The 12,983-nt window shown below is 53.4% G+C and overlaps 1 protein-coding gene across 1 annotated transcript in view; it reads left to right on the plus strand.

The window, feature by feature from the left end:
* The window catches only part of MLLT6 (MLLT6, PHD finger containing), a 360,336-nt gene that overhangs the window by 296,940 nt on the left and 50,413 nt on the right, over positions 1-12,983 (plus strand).

Raw genomic sequence — 12,983 nt, forward strand, 5'->3', positions numbered from 1 at the left:
TATAGTTGTGTGCAGATGTATGAGAAGCTAGATGTATGTATAAATTTGTATTTAAGCCCTCTGCAGTTGGGATAATGAAGGTTTAAGAAAGTACGTGATGAACGTTTGTTGTTTCTCTCTGGCAAATCTATTAGGTCTGACATGTAAGATGGGGCATCTCCATAAATAATTTTATGAACCAAGGTGCAGATTTTGAATGCAATTCGATCTTTTAGTGGGAGCCAGTGCAATTTTTCTCCAAGGGGTCTGGCACTTTCATATTTCGCCTTTCCGAATATCAGTCTGGCTGCAGTGTTCTGGGAAGTCTGGAGTTTCTTAATGGTTTGTGCCTTGCATCCCGCATATAAGGAATTACAATAGTCCAAATAACTCAATACCAGTGATTGCACTAGTTTGCGGAATGTCTCCCTTGGGGAAGAAAGGTTTCACTCTACTAAGCCTCCACATAGCACAGAACATTTTCTTTATAATATTTTTCACATGGCAATCTAGGTTAAGATTTCGGTCAATTGTTACGCCTGGGAATTTCAGGATGTCCGCAACAGGAAGAGTATGGTTTGGTGTATTTATATTGGTATGGTTGATTTTATTATACTGCGATGATAGTATAAGGCATTGTGTCTTTTCTGCATTGAGCTTTAGCTGGAATGCATCCGCCCATGAGTTCATAATTTGGAAACTGAGATTAAAAAATTAATCTGTAATTTCTGATAAGTCGTTTTTGAACAAAATATATATCGTCACATCATCAGCATAGATATATGGGTTTAGGTCTTGGTTGGATAGTGATCTGGCCAGTGGTAACATCATTAAGTTAAAGAGAATCGGTGAAAGTGGAGATCCTTGAGGCACACCAAATTCAGGTCTCCATGGCGATGATATGATTGATATAAATATCACCCGGTATGTTCTTGCCGTTAGGAAACTATGAAACCAATTCAGGACATTTCCTCCAATTCCAAAATATTCTAGAATGTTTGTTTCAACTTTTTTTTATTGATGATCCCATAGCTTATACATAGCCTTGAAATGTAACAATTAACAAATCAATGAACACAACATTCTTTTGCGAATTTAACAATAACTTGTACCACCAATATTTTGTTTTTGTTCCTTTTCCTCCCCTCATTCCCACAAACTGCAGTCTCTGTACCCTAAGTGTTTGCTTACTTTGTCAAAATGAACAGGAAATAGTCTTAGTCAAAATAACATATTAATTTCACTAACATCACATGGAATGCTATAATTATTACAGTACCCTATCTGAAGTTTCCTATCCCTCCCTCCCCCCCCCCTTACTTGTTTTGCCGCGCTCCTGTTTTCCCCTACCTTCATGGTTTTCGCTCTTTTGATTCCTCTCCAAACACCTTTCCACTCTGCTACTGCAGGATAATACAAAGCCAACCTATTGTTGGAACCCCCTCTACATCGTCTTCAACTGTTATCCCCACCCAATTGCCTATCCTCCCCCTCCTAGCCTGGTTTACTTAAATTCCTGTGCTCCCACCCCCACCCCCCTGTCCATCTAAAAAGTATGAAATTTGTTTAACACAGAGCTTCTTGCTTTATGGGAAATAGTGTGCAAATACTTGTTCCAAGTGGAGACAAAAAGTTTTCCTTTTTTTGGGCTACCCTGGGCTGCTAGTGCCTCCCAAAGCATTAGTTCATGAAATAATATTCTAGAATATTTAATAGAATACCATGGTTAACCATGTCAAACGCGCTGGATATGTCGAATTGTAAAAGAAGAACATTGTTACCAGTTGCAATAATTTGTTTGAATTTGGTCATGACTGTTATAACAACTGTTTCGGTGCTGTGATTCCATATCATCATGCTGATCAATCCATAGACTAGTGGGTTGTGTCCATCTACCAGCAGGTGGAGATAGAGAGCAATCCTTTTGCCTCCCTATATGTGGTCATGTGCTGCCGGAAACTCCTCTGTATGTTCTCTATCTCAGCAGGTGGTGGTCACACACAGCAACAGCTCTGGGTAGGTCTCCAAGCCTAATTCTTAGGTTTTGTTGAGTACCTGAGGTTGAGGGCTCTTCTTGAGCAAGTGCAAACCTGGTGGTGCCAGGTCCCTCCTTTTCTCCCCCCTCCCGCTGGCTCCGTTTAAAAAAAAATTTTTTTTTTGAACGTCCTTTAAGGGCGTTTATTTCAACGTTTATATCAGCGTTTATTGCAGCTGCTCACTGGGACAGCAGTTCGTTACAGCTCGGAGCGAGAAGCAGGTAATTTTTACCTTTTGTAGCGGGCAGGGGGTTCCCCAATCGGTCTCCACGTGGCTTATGGCGTCGGAGGGCGAGGGCGCGAAGAATCGCTCCCCGGACCGCGTGTGCGCGTCTAGCGGGGATGCGGGGGTTTCAAAGCCTGAATCGCCTTTTTTGGGCGTCAGTTTGGAGTCCGGTCAGTGTCCCGGTTCTTCCTCCAGTGCGGCGGTTTTTCCCACCATAAGCGCCCATCCCCCGCTGCTCGCCGCCCCTCCCCCCCCCCCCCATTTTGGCCGGCCACTCGGCTCGGACGGCTTCTTCTTGGGCCGCCCTCGAGGTGGGAGACGTTAATGCTATGGTCGCCCTTGATTCGGGCGAAGGCAGGAAAGCGGCAAAAGTTAAGCGCCGTTCTTCCCGCGCGGCTCCTTCTGGGAGTTTCACGCCAGACGCCATTTTGTATGCGCAGCATGTTTCTCCCCCGCTCTTGCGAGCGCTGGTTGAGGGTGCGTCTAGGGCCGTGGCCCAGGCTGCAGAAGTGCACAGTCTGGGGGGTTTCTCCACTGAGTTCATTTTGCTGCTTCATCAGGCTTTTCTTATGCAAAACGCTGCCCCTGCTCCCCTGTCTGATAAAGGGGTTGAGGCCTCTGGAAGCAAACGCCCTCAGGTGGATTTCCAGGCCCTAGAGGACTCTGTCTCCTCTGATGTAGATGAGGGCAGCGTATCTGAGTTCTCCCAACGGTCCTTTGGGGATTCCTTGGAGGAGACGGATTCCCGCTCGGATGGAGCGGATGACCCCTCTGCAGCGCGGATCTTTCGCTCAGAGGATTTGCCCAACCTGTTAGTGCAGGCCATGAGCATTTTGAAGATTTCCTCTCCGGAGGACGTCTCTCCCTCAGCCTCTGCTGGCTCTGCCATTATACTGGGGACGAAGCACCCGCCTAGAACCTTCCACGTGCATGAAGCCATGCACACCTTGATTTCGGCTCAATGGGATTTCCCAGAAGCGAGCCTTAACATGGCTAGGGCTATGTCCCGCCTATATCCTCTGCCTGAAGGTGAACGGGAGGCCTTTCTTTGGCCTACCATGGATTCTTTAATCACTGCGGTGACTAAGAAAATGGCGTTGCCGGTGGAAGGTGGCACAGCCCTAAAGGACGCCCATGACAGAAGATTGGAGACGGCCTTAAAGTCGTCCTTCGAGGCGGCTGCTTTAAGTTTGCAGGCCTCAGTTTGCGGCTCCTATGTGGCCAGGGCGTGCCTGACGATTGTGCAGCGGGCTTCCCCCTCAGATCCTTACTTGAGGGCTGATTGGCCGGCCCTGGAATCGGGCTTGGCCTACTTGGCAGACTTGCTGTATGATGTGTTGAGAGCCTCGGCTAAAGGTATGGCTCAGACAGTCTCTGCACGGCGCTGGCTTTGGCTGAAGCATTGGTCTGCTGACCATGCCTCTACGTCTCGCCTGGCTAAGTTGCCTTTTAAAGGCAAGTTGCTCTTTGGGGTCGAGCTGGACAAGATTGTGACCGATCTCGGCACGTCTAAGGGCAAGAGGTTACCGGAGGTCAGGGCTCGGGCCAGTGGTGCCCGCCCCAGTTCCTCCAAAGGACGGTTTCAGGAAGCCCGTCGGTATCGCACGGGCAAGTCGGGCTCCTCTGCCTCCTCTTCCTTCAAAAGGAACTTCTCCCCCAAGCAGCATTCCTTTCGCAGAGACCGCCGTCCTGGAGGTGCATCCTCTGGTCCTCCCCCAGGGTCTCGTACCCAATGACGGGGCCCTGGTCCATGGCCCAGAGCAGATTGGAGGACGCCTATCCTCGTTTCTGGGCGAGTGGACCAGGGTAACTTCAGACGCTTGGGTGCTGGAAGTCATCAGAGACGGCTACAAGCTAGAGTTCTGCCGACCCTTAAGAGTCGGGTTTGTGCACTCTCCCAGCAAGTCTCTGGTCAAAGCTGTGGCAGTGCAGCAGACTTTGGACAATCTGATTCGCCTGGGTGCGGTCGTTCCGGTGCCAGAGGATCAGCTTGGCAAGGGACGTTTCTCCATTTACTTTGTGGTACCAAAGAAAGGAGGTTCTGTACGGCCTATCCTCGACCTCAAAGGGGTCAATCGGGCCTTGAAAGTTCGACACTTCTGAATGGAGACTCTCCGCTCTGTTACAGCGGCAGTGAAGGCAGGGGAGTTCCTGGCATCCTTGGACATCAAGGAAGCTTACTTGCATATTCCCATCTGGCCTCCGCATCAACGCTTTCTGCGTTTTGCAGTCCTGGGCCAACACTTCCAGTTCAGAGCCCTCCCGTTCGGATTGGCTACTGCTCCGGGGACCTTCTCCAAAGTAATGGTGGTCATCGCGGCCTTCCTGCGCAAGGAAGGAGTACAAGTCCATCCTTATCTGGACGACTGGTTGATCTGAGCCCCCTCTTATGCAGAGTGCGGCAGAGCTTCAGACCGGGTGATTGCTCTTTTGAGCTCCCTGGGGTGGATCATCAACTGGGAGAAAAGCCAGCTGCGCCCGACTCAGTCCCTGGAGTATCTGGGAGTATGTTTCGACACCCAAATGGGCAGAGTGTTCCTGCCAGACAATCGGATTGTCAAGCTTCAGGCTCAGGTGGACCAGTTTCTAGTAGCCTCTCCTCTTCGGGCTTGGGACTATGTGCAGCTGTTGGGCTCTATGACGGCCACGATGGAAGTAGTGCCCTGGGCCAGAGCCCATATGAGACCTCTACAGCACTCTCTGCTGCAGCGATGGACTCCAGTGTCGGAGGATTACGCTGTGCGCCTTCCCTTGGATCCAGCGGTGCGCAAGGCGCTGGGCTGGTGGCTGAGGCCAGACAAGCTGTACGCAGGAATGCCTCTTTTGACCCCGGAGTGGGTTGTCGTCACGACGGACGCCTCTTTGATGGGCTGGGGAGCCCACTGCTTGGGAAGGACAGCGCAGGGGCTCTGGTCTCCTGCAGAGGCAAAGTGGTCTATCAACCTCCTGGAACTCAGAGCCATTCGGTTGGCGCTTTTGGAGTTTCTCCCGGTACTGGCGATGAAGCCAGTACGGGTCCTATCGGACAATGCCACAGCTGTGGCCTATGTCAACCGCCAGGGAGGTACCAAGAGCGCCCCTCTAGCCAAGGAGGCCTTGAATCTATGCCAGTGGGCGGAAGCGAACCTGGAACAGCTGTCGGCGGCCCACATTGCCGGAGTCATGAATGTCAAGGCGGACTTTCTCAGTCGCCATACCTTGGATCCCGGAGAGTGGCAGCTATCGGTTCAGGCGTTCTTGGACATCACGAAGCGCTGGGGCCAGCCGAGCCTAGATCTGATTGCGTCATCGGCCAATTGCCAAGTGCCGCGCTTTTTCAGCAGAGGACGGGACCCTCGATCTCTGGGAGTAGATGCTCTTCTCCAATAGTGGCCGACACAGGAGCTTCTCTATGTGTTCCCGCCCTGGCCCATGTTGGGTAGGGTACTAGACCGGGTGGCAAAGCATCCGGGCCGGATAATCCTGGTGGGTCAGGACTGGCCCAGACGTCCCTGGTATGCGGACTTGATCAGGCTCTCAGTGGACGGCCCTCTGCGGCTGCCAGCAGAGCGGGGCCTGTTGCATCAGGGTCCCGTGGTGATGGAGGATCCCTCCCCCTTTGGTCTTATGGCCTGGCTATTGAGCGGCAGCGTCTGAGGAAGAAGGGCTTCTCAGACAAGGTCATCGCCACTATGCTGAGAGCGAGGAAGCGCTCTACTTCTACTGCTTACGCCAGGGTTTGGCGTACCTTTGCATCGTGGTGTGAGGCAGGCTCTCTTTCTCCCTTCACTGCTCCAATTTCTTCAGTGTTGGCGTTCCTGCAAGAAGGTCTGGAGAAAGGCCTGTCGCTCAGTTCCCTTAAAGTCCAGGTAGCGGCTCTGGCTTGCTTCAGGGGTCGCCTGAAGGGTGCTTCCCTGGCCTCGCAGCCAGATGTGGTGCGCTTTCTCAAGGGAATTAATCACCTACGCCCTCCTCTGCGCTCGGTGGTGCCTGCGTGGAATCTCAATCTACTGCTAAGAGCCTTGCAGAAGCTGCCTTTTGAACCCTTATCGAGGGCATCTCTGAAAGACCTGATGTTGAAAGCAGTCTTTTTGGTGGCTATCACTTCAGCCAGACGAGTTTCCGAGCTCCAGGCGCTATCTTGTCGAGAGCCCTTCCTGCAGTTCACTGAGGCAGGAGTGTCTATTCGCACAGTGCCTTCCTTCCTGCCCAAGATTGTTTCTCGTTTCCATGTGAATCAGCAGCTCCGTCTACCCTCCTTTCGTAGGGAGGACTACCCAGAGGAGTACTCTGCTCTCAAATATCTAGATGTGAGACGAGTCATCATCAGATACTTGGAAGTGACCAATGATTTCCGGAAGTCGGATCATCTGTTTGTGCTGTTCGCAGGTCCTCGTAAGTGTCTGCAGGCATCCAAGCCTACAGTGGTGTTACGTTCCTCACCTGATTCCAGGCCTGCGCGTCTGATTCGCCGGCGAGGTGCGGTCCAGCAGAGCTAGCCGGCTTTTTGATGTTTCTCCAAGATGGGTCGATTTCAGTTTCCCAAGTCTGGCAGCCGTCATCCGGCTTAGAGCACAGGCAGCAGCCATCTTGGCTAGCTCAGGAGGGGGCGGCCATCTTGTATAAACGAGATCAGGAAGGAACTCCATATTTGGTCTTGGGAGGATCTCCTATGGGGGCAGCCATGTTGGCTTCACCTGAGTGTGGTTTGCTCAGATTTCCTCACTATTTAAAGCACTGCCTCCAGGCCTTCATTGCTTCAGCCTCATTTGTTCTGAGGAGTTGCTGTCGGAGTGCTGTTCACCGCCTTCCTTCTGTTCCTGTTTTTCCTGTGTACCAGACCTTGGCTAGTTATCTCGAATTTCGCTTGTTTGCTGCCTGCCTTGACTCTGGACTGATTTGACTATTTCTTTGCCTATTGGAGTACTGGTTACTACTACTACTTAACATTTCTAGAGCACTACTAGGGTTACACTCTGGACAGTGTCTGTTTCCTGCTATGCTGGTCAGCGGCTGTGCAACCCCGCCGGTTCCTGAAGTCCTGGTGGCCGCCTGCTGCTGGGGGCTCAACTCCCGGTGAACGGTGGTCGCTTCCCAGGTGAAGCTAGGGGTTGTCTGGCTGCCTGACCAAGTGCGGTGTCACTCCATCTCTGCCGTGCTCAGTCGGGGCACAGGGGCTCACCACTACCGGGTCATAACAGTAGGCTGCAGCCATGAGCTCGCCAGACAGTTCCGAGCTTCCTAAGCTGGCTCAGGCAGTACAGGAGCAGCAGGCGCAAATAGCCCGATTGTCCAGTATACTGCAGAACGTCTGCAATCAACTTCTAGGGGCCCAGCAGCAGGCCGCTGCGGGTCCTCCAGGATCTAGAGCGGAGGCTTCCACCACACGTCTGCGTCTCCCGGAGCCACCGCGCTTTAATGGAACCCCAGCAGCCTGCAGAGGGTTCCTTAACCAATGTCAGATCTTGTTTGAGTTACAGCCGGATGCTTTTTCTTCCGACCAAATTAAAGTGACTTTCATTATTTCTCTGTTGTCTGGTGCCGCTCTGGCTTGGGCATCTCCGCTGTGGGAACAAAGAGCCCGATACTGACCAGCCTGGAGGAGTTCTTGCGGCATTTCAGGATGGTGTTCGACGTACCTGGCCGACCATCTTCTGCCTCGGGAGCACTGCTGTGGATTCAGCAGGGCTCCGGGTCGGTCGGGGCGTATGCCATCCAGTTCCGCACGCTGGCGGCGGAGCTCCGGTGGAACCAGGAGGCATTAACAGCCATCTTCTGGCAAGGACTGGATGGGCGAATCAAGGATGAGCTGGCCGGCCGAGGGATTCCAGGCCACTTTGGACGGCCTTATTGCTCTCTGCACAAGGATTGACATCCGGTACCAGGAGCGAGCCCAGGAGAGAGGCATGCCGCGGCAGATATCCGGAGGTCCGTCTCCTCATCCAGAGGCACGTGGTTTCCACGAGGAAGGTTCGGAAGGAACCCAGGATGAACCCATGGTAATGGGCCGACATCGCCTGTCCAAGGAAGAAAGAAATCATAGACTCCGAAACCGTCTGTGTTTGTATTGTGGGGAAGCCGGCCATTTCTCAGGCAGTTGCCCAAACAAGCCTAAGGGGTGGGGAAACGCTCCGGCCCGAGCCCCATGAAGGGAGTGGCTCTGGGCCAGTTGGCCTCCCTTCCGGACAATTTGCTTGCAGTTCCTGTTCTGCTCCAAGACGGGGAACGTCGGGTTCAGACTAGAGCCTTGTTGGACTCCGGGGCCGGAGGGAACTTCATTGATGCAGAGTTCCTGTCCCAGCTGGGAAGTCCCACGCTACCCTGTCAGCCGGTGCTCCAGGTCACCTCCATCCAGGGGGACAGCCTTCCCCGGACTATTTCTCAGGTTACCACAGCCATCCATCTTCAGGTGGGGGCACTGCATCAGGAGAAGATCCAGTTTCTGGTGCTCGCCCGAGCCATCCTTCCAGTGATTCTGAGACTCCCCTGGCTCCGGCTGCACGCTCCTGTAATCGACTGGACTACCGGTGAGATTGGGCAGTGGGGTTCTCGATGTTTTGAGCACTGCCTCCTGCGAGTCAAGACCCCTATGCCACTCTGCTCTGTGTCAATGCAAACCCCACAGAAGGGGTTATCTGGGTTACCCCATGACTATCAGGACTTCCAGGATGTGTTCAGCACCCGGGCAGCGGATACTTTACCCCCACACCGGTCGTTTGACTGTGCTATAGATCTTCTGCCAGGTGCAGAGCCACCTCGGGGGTGTCTTTATACATTATCTCGGGAGGAGTCCCGTGTTATGAGAGAATACATTCGGGAGAATCTCATCAAGGGGTTTATCCGGCCCTCCACTTCTCCTGCAGGGGCCGGGTTCTTCTTTGTGTCCAAGAAGGACGGGTCCCTTTGCCCCTGCATAGATTATCGGGGCCTGAACAAGATCACCATTAAGAACCGGTATCCGCTTCCACTCATTCCGGAGTTGTTTGACCGCCTCAAGGAGCCCGGATTTTCACCAAACTGGATTTGTGCGGGGCTTACAATCTGGTGAGGATCCGTGAAGGGGATGAGTGGAAGACGACTTTTAACACTCACGAGGGGCACTTCGAATACCGGGTTATGCCATTTGGACTCTACAGTGCCCCTGCGGTGTTCCAGAACTTCGTGAATTACATTTTTCAAGATCGACTGTACACTTCTGTCATAGTGTATCTGGATGACATCCTGATTTTCTCTGCTTCACTGCACCAGCATGTGTCCGATGTCCGCATTGTGCTCCAGTGGCTCCGGGAGCACCGCTTATATGCCAAATTGGAGAAATGCTCGTTTCACCAGCAGAGTCTTCCGTTCCTGGGGTATATTGTGTCCTCCACCGGATTGCAAATGGATCCTGGGAAATTGACTGCAATCCGCAACTGGCCGGCTCCCCAGGGCCTGTGGGCCTTGCAGAGGTTCCTGGGGTTCGCCAACTACTACCAACAGTTCATCAAGGACTACTCCCTCATCACGGCTCCCTTAACGGCCCTCACTAGGAAGGGCGCCGATGTCAAGAACTGGACGCCAAAGGCGGTTGCTGCATTTACCACCTTGAAGAAAGCGTTTCTTTCTGCACCAGTCCTCTGCAGTCCGGATCCTACCCAGCCCTTCCTGGTGGAAGTAGACGCCTCAGCCTTGGGAGTAGGGGCCGTGCTGTCCCAGACATCTGCTGCCGGGAAGAAGCATCCCTGCTTCTTCTTCTCCCGTAAGTTCACCCTCGCGGAACAAAACTATACAGTGGGAGATCGGGAGCTTCTGGCGCTCAAGTTGGCTTTCAAGGAATGGCGGTACCTGCTGGAGGGAGCAGCGCATCCGGTGACGGTGATCACCAACACAAGAACCTCTTATACCTCCAAAATGCTACCAGACTGAATCCTCGTCAGGCCCGGTGGTCTCTGTTTTTTGCACGCTTCGACTTCCGCCTGATTTTCAGAGCAGGGGAGAAGAACGTCCAGGCGGATGCCTTGTCCCGCAGTTTCGAGGCTCCCGGGGACCAGGAAGAGCCATATCCCATGTTAAACCCGGCCTGCATTCCTTTCATATCCGGGGCGAGTGCCGCGTGCCAGAAGGCAGTACCAGTGGGTCTCCGGAGGAAGATGCTGCGCTGGGGGCACGCTTCTGAATTCGTCGGACACTTCGGGTTCCACAAGACCCTCCATCTGATCTCCCGGTCGTACTGGTGGCCGCAGATGGCGCAGGATGTGCGGCAGTATGTGACCACCTGTCCGGTATGCACCCGAACTAAGAGTTCCCATCAGAGGCAGTGGGGCTTGATGCAGCTTATGCCGGTACCACAGCAGCCCTGGGAGGACCTGTCCATGGACTTTATCACTGATCTGCCGGCCTCCCAGGGCAACACCGTCATCTGGGTGGTGATAGGCCGGTTTTCCAAGATGGCTCATTTTGTTCCAATGAAGACCTTGCCCACTGCAGCCAGCCTTGCCACCAGCTTCATCACCCACATCTTCAGGCTCCATGGATTACCCCAAAGGATCATCAGTGACCGGGGCTCTCAGTTCACCTCCCGCTTTTGGAGAGCGCTTTGTTCAGCTTTTGGGGTAACCACTCTCTTTTCCTTAGCGTACCATCCGCAGACTAACGGGATGGTGGAACGGGTCAACCAAACCGTGAAGGCGTTCCTCGAAGCCTACTCGAATCAGCGCCAAGATGATTGGTCCACCCTGCTACCCTGGGCGGAGTTCGCTTACAACAACAGTCTGCATTCAGCCTCCCGGACTACACCCTTCAGCACCATCTATGGGCGTCATCCTCATCTACCTCCACCAATTTCCCCCGCTGAGGTTCCACCTCAAGTTCAGTCCACGGTCCGAACACTTCAGGAAGCATGGAAGAAGGTTCAGGAGCAGCTGCGCCGGGCAGCGGTCAAGGCCAAGGAGACGTACGACCGCAAGAGGCAAGCGGCTCCCACGTTCCAGCCAGGAGAGAAGGTTTGGCTAAGCACCCGGTACCTGAAGCTGCGGCTCCCATCACTCAAGTTTGCCCCTCGCTTCATCGGGCCGTTTGCGGTGCGCTCCAGGATAGGCGCGGTGACTTATCGGCTTTACCTGCCCGGTCAACTCAGAGTACACAATGCCTTCCACGTGTCTCTCTTGAAACCTTTCCGCAGGTCCAAGTGGCATCCGGAACCCAAGAGGGTGGTCGTGCCAGAGAGTGATCCAGACCCCGAGTACGAGGTGGACCGGATTCTGGACTCAAAGCTACGTGGAGGGAGGTTGTTCTACCTGTTGTCCTGGAAACACTTCGGACCCGAAGACAACTCCTGGGAGCCAGCAACCAACGTCCATGCTCCAGACCTGGTCCATGAGTACCATTCCCTCCATCCTAATCGACCAGACCAGGGAGACGGGGGAGGCGTCAGGGGGGGGATACTGTTACGTTCCTCACCTGATTCCAGGCCTGCACGTCTGATTCGCCGGCGAGGTGCGGTCCAGCAGAGCTAGCCGGCTTTTTGATGTTTCTACAGGATGGGTCGTTTTCAGTTTCCCAAGTCTGGCAGCCGTCATCCGGCTTAGAGCACAGGCAGCAGCCATCTTGGCTAGCTCAGGAGGGGGCGGCCATCTTGTATAAACGAGATCAGGAAGGAACTCCATATTTGGTCTTGGGAGGATCTCCTATGGGGGCAGCCATGTTGGCTTCACCTGAGTGTGGTTTGCTCAGATTTCTTCACTATTTAAAGCACTGCCTCCAGGCCTTCATTGCTTCGGCCTCATTTGTTCTGAGGAGTTGCTGTCGGAGTGCTGTTCACCGTCTTCCTTCTGTTCCTGTTTTTCCTGTGTACCAGACCTTGGCTAGTTATCTCGGATTTCGCTTGTTTGCTGCCTGCCTTGACTCTGGACTGATTTGACTATTTATTTGCCTGTTGGAGTACTGGTTCCGGACAGTGTCTGTTTCCTGCTATCCTGGTCAGCGGCTGTGCAACCCCGCCAGTTCCTGAAGTCCTGGTGGCCGCCTGCTGCTGGGGGCTCAACTCCCGGTGAACGGTGGTCGCTTCCCAGGTGAAGCTAGAGGTTGTCTGGCTGCCTGACCGAGTGCGGTGTCACTCCATCTCTGCCGTGTTCAGTCGGGCACAGGGGCTCACCACTACCGGGTCATAACAAGTGGCACGATGGGTCAAGGAAACCATTGCAGCGGCTTATGTGGCCGCGGGGAAGGTGCCGCCTATCCAGCTGAAGGCTCACTCCACTAGAGCACAGGCGGCATCGATGGCAGAGTCCGGGTCCGTCTCCTTGGAAGAGATTTGTAAGGCGGCAACTTGGGCATCGGCTCATACCTTCTCCCGTCATTACCGCTTGACTGTGGCTGCTCGGGCGGAGGCCTGGTTTGGAGCTTCAGTGTTGAGGTCAGGGATTTCTATGTCCCGCCCTGGGTGAGTACTGCTTCGGTACATCCCACTAGTCTATGGATTGATCAGCATGATGATATGAAAGGTAAAATTATGTATCATACCTGATAATTTTCTTTCCATTAATCATAGCTGATCAATCCATAGCCCTTCCCAGATATCTGTACTGTTTATATTCTAGTTGCATTTCAGGTTCAAGTTTAGTCTTCAGTTCCTGTTCAGGAGGATCTTCGTGTTCAAATTTTTTTCGATGAAATTCTTCTGGAGTTGAGACGATTTTGTGTTACAGTGAGCTGCTGCATTCCTCTCCCCTCCGTTTTACGGGGCTGGATTGAGACCTAAATTCTGCCGGCGCTCCCTCCCGCTT

The sequence above is a fragment of the Microcaecilia unicolor genome, chromosome 12 (assembly GCF_901765095.1).
Source record: "Microcaecilia unicolor chromosome 12, aMicUni1.1, whole genome shotgun sequence".
NCBI lineage: Eukaryota > Metazoa > Chordata > Amphibia > Gymnophiona > Siphonopidae > Microcaecilia > Microcaecilia unicolor.